The sequence below is a fragment of the Drosophila novamexicana genome, unplaced genomic scaffold (assembly GCF_003285875.2).
Source record: "Drosophila novamexicana strain 15010-1031.04,08,12 unplaced genomic scaffold, DnovRS2.1 tig00000932-arrow-arrow-pilon, whole genome shotgun sequence".
NCBI lineage: Eukaryota > Metazoa > Arthropoda > Insecta > Diptera > Drosophilidae > Drosophila > Drosophila novamexicana.
In genome coordinates this window covers 1,729,627-1,744,448 of record NW_020824832.1, presented here as the reverse complement: position 1 = coordinate 1,744,448, position 14,822 = coordinate 1,729,627, and the positions used below count along the sequence as shown (strand labels likewise).

Sequence of the window (14,822 nt, the reverse complement as noted above, 5' to 3'; positions counted from 1 at the left end):
AAAAAGCTAAAGATCAATGGCAAAATGCCGACAGTCGCTCGGCTAAGGTGCGACTACAGCAACAACAACGTCAACGGAGCTCAAGTGACTGCCACAAGGAAATTGCAACTGCAACTGCAACTGCAACTGCAACGATGGCTGCGGCAACGACAAACTGAAAGCGCAGCAGCAAATTAAAATCCAACTCAGAGTCTTCAGCTCGAATTTAGTTTGGTATCGAAGTCGGTGGTTGGCATATTGAAATAAGATCAATATCGCTCTGAGCAGCGCGTAGTTGCGTTTAAAAATATAACTACGATTGTTCTGGGCAGCCGCTGCAACAACCACAGCAACAACTACACTAGCAACGGCAGCAGCAACAGCAGCAACAACAACAACTGTCAAACAAGCAACAAGACATATTACGGGCGCGGGCTGCCCCATCGAGGCCCTCGAGACTCATTTACAACTTACCAATAAATGTGTGTGTGTGTGGTACTGGGTGTGTGTGCGTGTGTGTGTGTGTATGACCAACACTTTACGCCAAATCGATTGTCCTGCTTTAACAGATGTTGAGCATGGAGTTTTGAAGGTGTTTTTCCGCCAGTTGCCAGCGTTCTTGCTGCTGCAGTTCCTCAGAGCTGATCTCCGCCAGTGGCAAAATGGCCAAGGGTTATGGCTAAAAAATAAATCAGCCTATCTATACATATGTATTTTATATATATATCTATATATTTATATATAAGTAGAAAGACATTATTTTTGTATTATTATTATTTGAATTCATTATGTCAAAATTCCTGACAGATTCTTCGCAAACAAAATATTTATATAAAAAAAAAAACATTCATTTTGTTATTTTATTTCTCATTATTATTATAAATTATTTAATTTACTTTTATTATTTTACTTTTATTTATTATTATATTAATTTTTATTACTATAATATAGTTGTGCTAGTATATATTATTTTGATAAAAGTTACCGATTAAACGATCAGTGTAAAAGAAAAGAACAAAAATAAATACTTATACAAGGTATTCATTAGGTGCGCGGATCTAACTATATATAATTATATATATATATATATATAGCATATATATAGTTTTTGTGAACTAAGTCCACTAGAACTGTAAACGCATATCAATCTTCAAAGTTTTTTACCTAGAACTATTTTCTGGCACAGCTGTTTTTTATTGAGTTACTCAAATTGCTGTGGTTCAAGGTGCGTTTCAAAGTAAAACATAAATACAAAATTTCCATATTACTGTGATTTATATAAATGGATTGATTAATGGTTTAATTAATGATTTAAGCAGGTCAATCAATAGATCTACAATATATTCAATATATTCACTATTATTGTATAATACAATTGAACTTTGGCTAAAAAACGGCTAAGCTGTTCATATCTGGCGCGTAGAGCCGTGTTGTTGGCTGTTGTGGTGATTCGTGGGGCTTGGTGGTGGTTGTTGATGCCGCTTCAGAGGCACCGCCGCCAATGCCGCCAATGCCGCCAACGCCGTCGCATAAAAACAATTGTTGCTCATGTTGTTTTTGTTGTTGTTGTTGCTGTTGTTGCTGCTGCTGCTGTACGCAATTTAAATGGAATTTCTGCTACTGGGCTCACATTGATCGCCATAAATAATCGCTACAGCAGCAGCAGCAGCAGCATCAATGGTGGCGGCAGCGACAACGGCCAGCATCGAGCAACAACGTGCAACGTGCAACAACAACAGCAACAACTACGTGCAACGGCGGAGCAACAGCGACCGCATCTCAGATGGCGCGATAAGGTAATTGGACTATTATGTCAAAAAGTATTTGGCGTTTAAGAAATATGGCCTGGCATTTGACATTTCGGCAGGCAGTAGTCGCCTTTGCCTGTGCCCCAAACCCTTTTACCAACTCCCCATCCCCCCCTCTCTCTCTCTCTCTCACTCTCTCTCCCTCTCCCTCTCTCTCTCTCTCTTTCGCTCCCCACCCGTCTCCATCTTTCTGTGGCAACAGTTACATTTGCAATTGCCACAGAACAAAAGGTGCACATTAAAAACTGTTCGTTGCTCACTTTTCGTTGTTTTCTGCTGTATTGCAGTTTTCAGTTATGGAGCCGCTATTGGAGCTGCAGTCGCAGTTGATATCGCGATTGCATTGATCAACACACACACACAAATGCCGAAAAGTGGCAGGGGGCATGCTAAACGCATTGTCCCTAAGAGTGGCGGCTGGCAACTGGCGACTGGCAAATGATCAAAGCTGAGTGCGTGGCAATGTAATTGATTGGCTTTGGCTAGAAAAATGCTGTTGCTTTTCTTTTTGGGAGCGCAAGTCAACGAATAAGATTTCAATATGCAACCAGATCTCTTGTCTATTTCAAAGATTTCTTTTTAATGGAAGATTAGCCACATCTAATTTTACTCTGAGTTTTGCTCAAAAACACTTTTGTTTATCTCAATCCCAAACCATTTATTGCAATTGAAAGATACGACAACTTCTTAATACGAAGCTAAAATTCTTCGTTTAGGTATTAAATTTTTTATTTTAACAAGAAGCTTCTGCTTCTAAACAATTTCTATTTCAAAGAAATGTTTGTATCTAAAAATCATTCAAATGCGAAATAAGTAAAAAAATAAGTACCTAAGAGTCACATTCAACTCTTAAAGATACCCAGTTTTGTATCCTGCAGATACTTGCAGTCTCAGTTGCTTTCGTTTCTTTTAGATAATTTTGTGTGTGTTTCAGTTACATTGTTTTCTTTTAGATACGTTTGAATGAATATGAAAAATTATTATTTGAAAAATAGAAAGGTCGCCAAAATCAGCATTAATTTCTTTGTACATACTTACACACTTACATACATAGTTATTTTTTAATTTCTTAGTTTGCATTTTATTTATTTATGTGCCTTCAAATTGTGTACGTTTATCTGTAAACATCTAATACTATATGCTAAAGGCAATGAGTCAACTGGAAAATTTAAAATATATACATATATACTTGTCATACTTAAGGTCGTGGGCTTAGTTTATTCAAGAGTGGAAAACTATTTTATTTTACGCCTAAAGTAGAAGTATGTTTAGTTTAAATATAAATTTATGACAAGCAAATGTGGCAATCACTTAAAGTGTGTGTCACAATATATACTCAAACCGATAACTGGGCAGGTAAAGTCTTAAGCGAGATAAGTTCTTTTTTTCATAGCAAAAGGTATGCGAAACAATTAATTGTCTCTTGGCCATTTACCTTTAGATAGGCATTCAATTGAATTATTGTAATCTGAATTGGTTTTCACTGAGTGCTCAATCAGCTGCGTCATCTTAGAGCGAACAAGGTCTATATGCCCATTTAGAACATGCGCAGTCACGTGGCAGTCGTGGCCGAGCGGTTAAGGCGTCTGACTAGAAATCAGATTCCCTCTGGGAGCGTAGGTTCGAATCCTACCGGCTGCGAGCTCTGGAATGCACAATTCGTTTTCCTTTTTTTCTAATTAAGTTTTTAAATAATATATTTTCCGTGTGCAGCACAACGTTTATAATTGCCGCCGCGTGTATCACTTACATTAATTATGGCCCAGCAATGTTGATGGGTGCACATAATATGCGTTTGGTATTTTAAAGATATAAAATCTTTTTTATGGAATATTTTGTTTTTATGCGCATTCCGCATACGCAGCAGAGCTGCTTGCAGCTGGCAGCTGGCAGCTGGCAGCTAGTGTTACCGAAACGTCAACATTTTTAATGTATTTATTACATTATTAAACATATTCAAAAGGCATTAAAATGCCTCGACTCGCATCTAATTAGCGCAGGCAACAAAACAAACAAAAATGAAGACAAACATAAAATAAAAAAAAAAATAAATAAGAAGAAAGAGCAGTAAAAGTATAACGCGAATCCTCCTTAGTCCAATGGAAAATTGGCGTCTCCGTCGCATCGTCAGCCAAATAAATAAGCATACAAAATGGGCAAAAAGGTAAAAAACAAAAAAAAAAGGAAAATAAAAAAATTAAGATACAAGAAAAATGAAATAACAAGATGAATTACCTTTTGCCACTGCACGTGAAACTGACACGCCAATGTATACGGGTTTTGCGGGCTGCGTGTATGGGGTGTACGAAAGGCCCCTGCCGAACATCTTTACGGGGTCCCCGGAGCCAAGTGTTCAGTTCCGAGTTGCCGTTTACCGCTTGTCGCCGTCCTTTAAGTTCTGCCCATGCCACACATGGCTTTCAACACGTTCTTGTTTTGGTTTCTTTTTTTTTTTTTTTGGCAATTTCTCTGTAGCGCTTGGGCTTGGGTCAGCTCCCTTGAAAGTGCTGCGTGACGTCGCGTCTTGGTCGTTTTTGATGGCTCAATTCATTTGTTGTCTGCTGCCGCCTGCCGCTTGCCAGTTGCTAGTTTCCGTTCGCCGAAATGCATTTTTAATTTAATTTCATTTTGAATAATTTCACTGGGCGCGCGCATTAAAAAATGTTTAACATAGCAACAGAACCATTAAAATTACCTTTAAAATGGCTGCTTTCGATTTGGATTATGTTTGCCTCATCGCCGCCCCGCTGCCCCCTTACCTGCTGCCCCGCTGCCCCGCTGACCGCTGCCGGCAACCTGCTGCTTGCTGTTCACTGCCTTTGGGCCCGTCTACTCATTTTTAATTGCTGCGCCTCAATTATGATAATATGTAAGCGAAAAAAAAAAAAAAAAACGAAAAGAAGAGTAGATGAGGCCGCTTTGGTCTTCTATTAAGACGCGCCTTTGCGCTTTTTGCATAAATTCCGGCATGGATTATACGCAAATCGCAAGTCGGCGGCTCATTTTCCATTTCTCATTTTCATGCGGTCGCGTTTCGTTTTCATGCATTTAATTGGGCTCCCTGGCAGCGAGATCTGCGAGGAGCGGGCACTGGAATGGCAACGGGGCACGGTGGAGGCTCTTCAATGGGCTGCGATTACATTCTAATTACGTAACATTCTTATTAACCAAATGATACGCGAACGAAAAAAAAGAACAACGAACAAGCGAGAAAGCAGAAAAATGAGTTAATTTGCGGCGTAGATTTTTCCGCGACAATGAACTTCCACAGAAACCCCTACACTAAAAGTCTATATCTATGAACTACTTATGTGTACTTGAATCTTATTTCTTCATTTCAATTATTTGCAAATTAAAGAAACCCTTTTGCAACACAAATTCTTATTTCTTATTCACAAAAACAATTGGTTTATCAAAATTCTTCTGTTTACTTCAAGTTTCTTTTTCTTTTAAATCTTAAAGATACTTTTACTACCTCAAGATACTTTCGTTTTTCACGGACATCTACTAATTTCACCATTTACTGTTTCACGAATAACTGATATCTTTTTAAACATCAAAGATACTTCGTTTAAGACACATTTATAGCTACTATAAGTGACCTTAAAATCTTATGAATATTTCCTAAGAGATTTTTGTATCTCAAGATACGTTCATATACAAACAGATACTTTTCTATCTAATGGATATTATTCTTACTTCGACAATTTTCTTTCTCCTAATTCTATACACTGCTTCTCAAATTACTTTGCTCTTTTGAAACATTTTTCACCCTAAACAACCTCAAAGATACATTTGTTTCCTAAAGATATTTTTCTAGCTCAGACAGTTTTGTCTCCAAAAATTCCACTGTATCCTGTTTTACCAATCACTCGACTCGTTTGAAATAATTTTCAGCTCCGACTGCTGCAAAGATATTTTCTTAAAGATACGACTCAAACAATTATTAGATACTTTTGCATCTCACGTCTTTTCCTACATCTTAAAGATATTTTTCTGCTAATTACTGTTAATACGCTTTATTACGACAACCGCATGAATTGCGTTTGCTGACTTTTTTGGGCAAAAACTATTCAGTACTCATTCGAATGCCCGTATGAATACTGTGATTGTATTCACAGTGGCTGCAGCCAACTGTTTTTGTGTTTTCGCTGAGCATGTGTCGGCAGTGAATTGTTGTTGTTGCCATTTATGTGGCTTGAGCGGTTGACGCTTTTGCCCAAATTCGCATATCAAACATCAAACTTCAAAATCCGCAACATTTCAACGTCCTCGTCCTCGTGCTACCTCCCTCCTGTCCGCCCTGCGTCCTCGCCGCAGCGGCGGTCTCAGTGTCAGCTGGCAAAATGAGCTGCCAAAGATTTGAATATTGCGCATTTGTGTCATAGCCGCTGCGAGTGAAATATTTTTTGAGTGCGCATGTTGCAAGACGCTGATCGCGTACAAATGTCCGCGGTCCGTGCAACAGTTGGCAATGCTGCTCGCGACTGCCTTTGCCGCTTGTCAAATGTGTTTGTCAGCTGCTCGCCAGCCAGAAATTCAGAATTGCGCCATTTGACAGGCACCCAGACGAAAACTAAACAAAACCTCAACATCCACAAATCTGCAACCCCATTCCCCGCCCCCTCTCTCGACAATTTCCAAGCGATCCATGGACGACTTGTGGACGATCAGTGGACGATGTGCGTGCCTGGTCAGCAGTTGTCGTTTAATTGAAAGATGTCAATTTGCGTTTTCGGTGGCAACAACGCACAAAATGCGTTGCGCAACAACAACAGCAATGCCAGCAGCAGCTATAGGGACTAACAGCCAGACAGAAAAATACCCTGTAATAGGCGTTACATTTAGAGATTGAATAATAGAATATTATTAGCGAATATATCCTCTATTCAGACTTGAAAATACCCTGTAAAAGCGTTTATAAGTGGTGATAGGTTAAGAGTTCAAGATTTAATATCGAATGTGTCGAATTTATATTTCAATTGCTTTTAATTTCAAATTTGTCTTAGATATTTTCTCAAATCAAACTTTAAAATACTTTTTAAAAGTCTTTTTATAAGTAAATACTATCCAATAGATCTAATATATAGTTTTCAGATCGATAATACCCAGATTTCAATGGAAATATACGTAAAATCGGACTCTTAAATACTCTGTACAGCTCTTTAAAGTAGAGATTTCATAGCTGAGCTGAACATATACTATCCATTCGGTCAAGTCTCATTCAGAAGGCATATTTTTCCAAATCTGGCTTTTAAATAACCTGCAAAAGTCTCTGAAGTTAAGATAACACAAAAGTTAAGCCTTTTTATCAAAAAGAATGCAACATTATCTCGAGAAACAATTATGATAAAAGTGCCAAGGCTTACCAAGGTGATTTGTGCTGTACCCACATACCCATTGCACCCATTTAGTGCAGGGTATAACAACAGCATACATAAAGTGGCTGCGACTGCGGGCCCCCCAAATAAATTGCAACCAAATTGCCAGCGTCAGCGACGCTATCAGCGGCATTTATCAGCTCAAGGGGTGGCTCGGAATGGGGGCTAAGCTGGGATAGGAAAGAGGGAGCGCGCAGCCGGAATCAAAATGCAATAGCATTGCCAACTTGGCCATAGTAGTTGCTGCTGCTGCTGCTGTTGCATGCTGTTATAGGCTGCATGCTTTATCGCAATATTTAATTGGCAAAATATGCGCCTAAACGCACATAAATTGCATTGCTAACGCGTTTGTTGCGTCTCGCAGGCCGCACGCCAATTACCCAAGCAGCAGCAGCAGCAGCAACATTGGAGGCAGCATCCGCACGCAATGTCAAGGCATTTCACTCAATTGTTGTTGCTCCGGCGGCAATTGCTGTGCGGTTGCTGCAGCAGCAGCAACAGTTGCTAACCTGCCGCAAATGTCACAATTGGCGAGTCCAAGTGCACAACTGGAGGCAGTAGCTCTCGATGGCCGGGACGGTCGACTGACACTTGACTGAGGCGAGCGTCTCTGGCTTTGTGGCTGCAACTCTTGCGGCTTGTTAAATTGTCGCAAAGTTATGAGCCAAGGATTTGGCATTGCCGTATGCCCGTTCGCCCGTTCGCCTGTTGTCCGGTTGCCAGCTGACGTTGAGTTAAACGTTCGTTTCTTGACCAGTCGCTGCTTAACTTGGCTGTGGGTCACTGAAGCAAGATGCGAATGCATTTTGCATATTTGCCGTTTCTTTATTCTGAGCAAAACTCTTGAAATTGGATGATTTTAAGTCTGCCAATTGCATTTTCGGATTGTAATGCTATGCGCCAGACTAGAGCAAGTGTTCTTTTAACAATTCAAGCAAACAGAGCTGGATTTAAAGCTGCAGGAAATGAAAGTATCTCATAGATGCATACGCATCTTTTCAGTGCAAAAGTATCTCGTAAACATTAAAGCTTCTAAAAGCTTCTATGAGACAGAACAGCACAGGAAGTCTAGTTCGCGTACCACTTGAGCACACTCCAGACAAAATTGCATCTTGGAGATACAAAAATATCTGAAGCTAAGCTGTGCTGTAAACTGCAAGCGAAAGTATCTTTGGTAGCTTTAAAGCGTTTGTAACTGTTCGATACAAAAATATCTTATGCATATACAAAATCTTTGTGTCGCAAAAGATACATTTGAATTGGATTCTTTTACAATATGCCGACGGCAACCAATTGATGGCGACAGCTTGCCAGCCCAGCGGGAGCATAGCTACCTGTGTATCATTAACCTATGAGTGCTTTAGATGCTGTGTGAATATTTATATAAATTTGTCAAGCCTGCAATCGAAAGCCAGAATAAAGCTCTTTAATGCTTAAAGTAAAGCAGCGACTGCAGCTCAATTTATGGTTAACAAATATTTAAATGCTATTTCAAAGATTTAATTTAAATAGAAAAGTTTCAAGAGCGCCTTGTTTTAAGCAAACAGCTTAAAGCCAAGTGGCAGACGAGACAATCTTGAAGTCTGCATTGAAAAAACTCCCAGCCGAAACTGTGCTTAGACATGCCGACAATATCTATATGTACATATAAATATATATGTATATATGGTTAATGTGCCACAACTGTGGCACAATAATTGAATTTACATGAAGTTTTTGCAGAGCGACCGCGACCTTCGTTAAAGTTACGAAACTTTGTCTTAAAGTTTAAACTGGAGCACAACTATTTGCCCCAAATGCATGACACACACACACATACACACAGACATACACACACACACTCAGAGAGAGTATGTTTTATATACATATAATATAGACTATATATGTGTGTATATAAAGCATAAACTATGCACCGACTGCGCCAACTGAATTTATATAACTCTTTTATTTTCCTATATATTTTCTTTTTTTTATATTTTTATTTCTATTTGAATGCTCTGTTGCAGTCGCCGTCGCCGCCACCGTCGCCGTCGCTGCTGCAGTTGCTGCCGTCGTCGCAGCTGTTTTCGCGCTTGCCGCAACTTGAGCAACGTCCTTGGCTGTCCTGGTCGTCCTGGCTGTCCGGGCAGTCCTGCCCGGAGCCGTACACTTAAGCCTTGCACTTGATGTAGCCGCGTCTTGTTGTTGCTCCCGTTGTTCCCGTTGTTGCTGCTGTTGCTGTTGTTGCTGTTGTTGTTGCTGTGGCTGCTGCCTGGCTGCGGACTGTCTGCAAAGTTTTCCATATTTTTAGTGCAGCAGCGAACAAGCAGCCAGCCAGCCAGCCAGCCAGCCAGGCAAGCAGACAGCCAGACAACCAGCCAGACATTTGGAGTTTCCCACTTTGCAATAAGTTTCAAACTTAAATAAGGATAATAAAATGCTTTCGACTGCGCTGCAGCAGCAGCAGCAGCATCCTCCAAGCAGCAGCATTAGAACTCGGAACGGTGTACCCATGTACAGTACCCCATGCCTCCCACGTAGCCCCCTCAACATGCCCCCTGCATACCCCTTTAGCCAGCATATTCTTGGGCTGAGTCGCACGCCCGACTCTCGACTTGTCTGGCGTCCTTGGCTTGGTCCTGGCTGTCTGTGCGCTGTCTGCTGCAACGCAACCTTGCCACCCTCAACTGCATAGCCAGCCTCCCACCCCGGCAAACACCACTACACCCCCCCTCCCCCCTGGGGAAACACCCGGCAAGTTCTCGTTCTAGTCCGTGATTCACTCTTGAACAACTTTTTAACATAATGAAATCAAATAAAATGTAGGTAGTCGCTTTATGCAGCGAGCGTCGCTTGTGCCACATAATAATACACACACACACACACACACACACCCATACCCATACACACACACACTCATACACGCTTAAATGGCTGTGTGTGCGAGCATAATAAAATATATTCCAGTTGTCTGCCAGCATCGCAAACTGCGGCTCCTGTTGCTGCTCCTGTTGTTGCAACTATAGCTGTTGTTGTTGTTGCTGTGTTGTTATTGTTCTGCTTGTTGTTGTTGTTTGACAACACTTTCGCTCTCAGCGGCTCAAGCTGCACACTTTCAATTATAAAAGAACAACCTATGGTCAGTGAAAAGCCATTTTATGATGTTTTGTTGTGGACTCTGCAAGTTATTTCATTAGGGTTAGCCGGCAAGTTCATTTTTTCTCTACGAGAACATGTTAATTCAAGATTTGCATTTAATTTATGGTTAACGAGCATTTTGTAGCTAAATGTTTAGTTAAAATCAATAGACGTGACATTTATGGCTTGCCTGGACGAATTTATTTACTGAAAAAATCAAAATATTTGTTTCTAGAAATTCTCAACGTCTTTAGACTTAAAATGTTTCACGATCTGTGAGCTCAGAATCTTTTATAAATATATTATGATAAACATTTTAATAGGAAGCTTAAAAGGGGTTCTCGCCTTTAATGTTAAGATTTTCAATTCTAAGTTAAATTCTCTTTGGAATAGTAATATTAATAAAAAACACTTAAGCATCAATTTCAACTCAATTAAATACAGGAGACTAAGCCGAATACTAGAAATCTTTTTTATGTTTAATTTAAGGACACAAAATAATAAACAAAAAAATACATAATTGTATTGCCAATAACAATAATAATGAAAGCAATGAAAATAATTTAAATACAATTAGAAAAAAACATAAGAAAGCCCTAAACCTTAATTCAAATCAAAATGAAAAACATTTAACCTTTAATTTAAATTAAAATGACAGCCGAATACTTGAAAGCTTCTTTAAGCTTAATTTGAGGACACAAAATCCAAATTAAAAATACATAGTATTAATGACAATAACAATAATGAAACGTAATGAAAATAATTTCATTAAAATTAGCTAAAAATATAAAAACATTTATGCTTCAAATTAAATAAAAATTAAAAATAATTAAACTTTAAATAGTCAAATACTTGAAAACTTTTTTAAGCTTAATTTAAGCCAAAGGCAAGAAAATCGATAATGCGTATCAATGAAAATGTGACTAAGGAAAGGCAGCCTGTGCTGCGACTCCTCGACTCCTCGATTCGGTACTGATTAGGCCCCAGACAAGCGACTGACTGGTGGTAGCTAACTATTCAACTATTCCCATCTCCAGTGCCGGCTCCAATTCGAGCTACTCTGCCTGGGCTTTGGGGCTTTGACTGCAACGCTTGTAACCCGAAATGCTGACTCCAATTGAGCGGGATAACAAAAGGGCCAGTTGTTCGATTGTTCCGCACTGCCTCCCTGCCTCCCTGTCTGTCTGTCTGCTTGTGTGCAGGACACAATGTTTTAAATATATTGCAATTCCTCAACGGGCTGCTCATTTCGCTAAACAGCCGCTGGCAAACCCAATGCCGCAGACCAAGTCTGACGTGGACTCGTCATCATTTTATGCGACAAATGACAATTGCAGAGCAAGCGACACACTTTAACCGCTTTTGCCCCGCTGCCCTCCCCCCCACGACCACACCCACTGCTTGTTTGTTGGCTTGCCAATGCTCGGGCCATGTCCTGGACTGCACTTTACGAGCACAACGGCATATCCTTTACGAGCCTGGCCAAAGTGTGTCTCAGTTTTGGGCTGCGATGGACAACAGCAAAATAAGAAGCTCTTGAATTTTTATGACGGGCTGCAACTGCAACTCGTATAGCTAAAAATGTAGAAATAAACCGATTCTCAACAATTTCCAATACAAGAATTTAAATTCGTTTTAAGCTCTAAGCAATATTCCGTGTAGGGTAAGCCCAGAAGATAAGACGGCTTTTCCGTTTCCCTTCTTCATGCTCGCTTCGTGATATTAGAATTTTCAGGCTAAATAGTTAATGCTTGGGGTTCAAGTTAGTTAGTCTTTGGGTCAGAGTCTCCCTAATGATAATAATAATAACAATAACAACAATAATAATAATAAGAATAATAATAATAATCATAGTAATAATAATAATAATAATAATAATAATAATAATAATAATAATGATAATAATGATAATAATAATAATAATACTAATAATAATGATAATAATAATAACAATATCAACAATAATAATAATAAGAATAATAATAATAATAATAATAATAATAATAATAATAATAATAATAGTAATAATAACAATAATAACAATAATACTAATAATGATAATAACAATAATAATGATAATAATCATAATAATAATAATAATAATAATAATAATAATAATAATAATAATAATTATAATAATAATAATAATAATAAAAATAATAATAATAATAATGACAATAATTATATTATTAGTAATAACAATAATAATAATAATAATAATATCAATAATAATAGCAATAATAATTAAATTTGAATTCTCATTAGACAAATATTTTGGGCAAACTTTTAATTGCCGATACACGCACACACATACACCCAAAGCTCTTGTGTGTTTGTGCCGCTTAAGCTAGATTTGCCCTGGCGGCTCTCTTTAGCCTTTGCGCTGCCCCCTCTGGCGACCGCTCGACTACGTCAAGCAGAGCCCTCCCTCTCCTCCTCCCCCAACCCAACAGTTGCTGCTGCCGCTGCTGCGGCGCTTTGTTCTGGGCTTCATTTCGTGCGCTGTCGTCCATCAGTGAAATAAAAATGTCACTCCCATTGCAATCCATCACGTGACAAATGTCTCTCGCTCCCTTCCCCTCACTCTCTCTGACTCTCTCTCGCTCTCCCTCTCGCTCTTTCTCGCTGTCTCTGTCTGCAATGCTACATGGGTATTTCGTATGTGTGTGTGTGTGTTTGCTTGGGCGTAAATGTGCCGAAAAAAAAGACGAACGCTGCTCGTCCGGCCGGCGCAGGACGCCAGCCAAAGCCAGGCCCAGACCAAAACCAGAGCCAACCTAAAGCCAGAGCGAGGACCACGCGCGGGGTCCAGGACCAGGCCCAGGGCCAGGACGATGCCAACGACGAATGACGTGACATGGCAAAACTTTTAGTTTGCCTGACAACACGCAGCGTGCGCGGGCGGGCGGGGCAGGCGGGCGGGGCACGCGGGCGGTTGCAGCGCCCGTCAGCTATACTGATGCCACATAGGGGCGATGGGCGTGGCAGTTGGCTGCTGCCGTTAATGTCACATGTGTGTGTGTGTGTGTGTGTGTGTGTGTGTGTGTGTGTGTGTGTGTGCAACGTTGCATTGTTTTTTTCTATTTTTTTTTTGTAATATGTTTTTATTTTTTTTGGGCCCTGCTCTGTTATTTTTATGTGCCTTTAGCCTCTGCTCGTCTTTCGGTTTAGCTCTTTGTTTTGCTTGGGTTTTGGGCTGAAGCTTTGCTGCTGCTCGTTGCTGTTGTTGCTGTTGTTGCTGTTTTCTGCTTTCTAGATTGCATCTAAAATTTATGTTGTCACTGGCGTTGGGCGTTCTCCGAAAATGGCGGCCATTCGCGCCCAGTTTCGCTCGAGTCGATTATTTATAAGCAGTGACAGCGCCGCGTCAACTTGATGATAAACTATGTCGCGGCGCCCTAATTGAAAATAATGCAGCTCCCCCCACCACCCAGGCCACCCACTGCGGCAAAGGCAGAGGCAGAGGCAGAGGCAACATAGGCGCGTCCCACTGGACGTATACGCAATGTCACGAATATCTTGCGGATGCGGGTGGCGCAAATCCTCTGGCTCTGCCATAATAAAAGAGAGACCAAAAATGGCGCAGCCCGAAAAATTGCAATCAAGTGCAAAATTGCCGACGTAAACGATGGCAGCCCAAGCCAAGGCGCAGCAGCCCGAAAAAAAGCAGACGAAGAAACTGCAGCCAGCTGCCAGGACACGTACGGGCAACGTGGACGCCATCTTCGGTGCCATCATCGTCATCACTGGTGTTGTTTTTGCTGCTGTTGCTGTTGTAGTTGTTGTTGTTGTTGTTGTTCGCAAGTCGTCGTAAAAACAAACTGAAGGCAGCTCCGAAAACAGCCCAAGCAGTCCAAAGGAACCAAAGAAGCCTCAACCAGCAGCCGGAGCAGGAAGCCAGCCACCAGGGCGCAGGCAGCAATAACAAAACAACGACCAAGCGAATGCCCTGCAATAAGAAACATAGCAAGAGTTAACACTTCAATTAAAGGCAACAAAATGAAAGCAATGGCAATACCGCTTTGCCAATTCGTTTCTTATTTGCGGGATTGCGATATATAGAAATATCATATATATTTTTATACCACATATGTATTTTTTTTATTATAATATATAACTAATTATATATATATATATATATATGATAATATATACAGTACGCAATACAATATATATATATATATATATATATATATATATATATATATATACATATGTATATATATATATATATGTATATATATATATATATAAATATATATTGCAATAAATAACAATATTTAGAAAATAAAATGTGTTTTATGCCAGGCCTTAGGTGAATGCATTTTATAACAAAAAATAAACATCGCTTGGTATAATTTGTACTATGGTATACGTATTTTCTTATAACTCTAAGCTTTTTATTATTCCAAGATAAGTTTTGAAAACGTAACTTATCTAACACTTATCTTGAAACGTAACCCAACAATATCTAACCAAACTAATCTATAGTTTATCTTAAAACGTAACCTTACTCTTTGAACTTAGCTAATAATTT

At 39.7% G+C, this 14,822-nt stretch overlaps 1 non-coding gene across 1 annotated transcript; it reads left to right on the top strand.

Moving 5' to 3' along the window:
* The first annotated feature begins 3,346 nt into the window (after positions 1-3,346).
* On the top strand, positions 3,347-3,428 carry Trnas-aga. Its single transcript has one exon. It is a non-coding gene; the product is annotated as a tRNA-Ser (tRNA).
* The last annotated feature ends 11,394 nt before the right edge of the window (positions 3,429-14,822 follow it).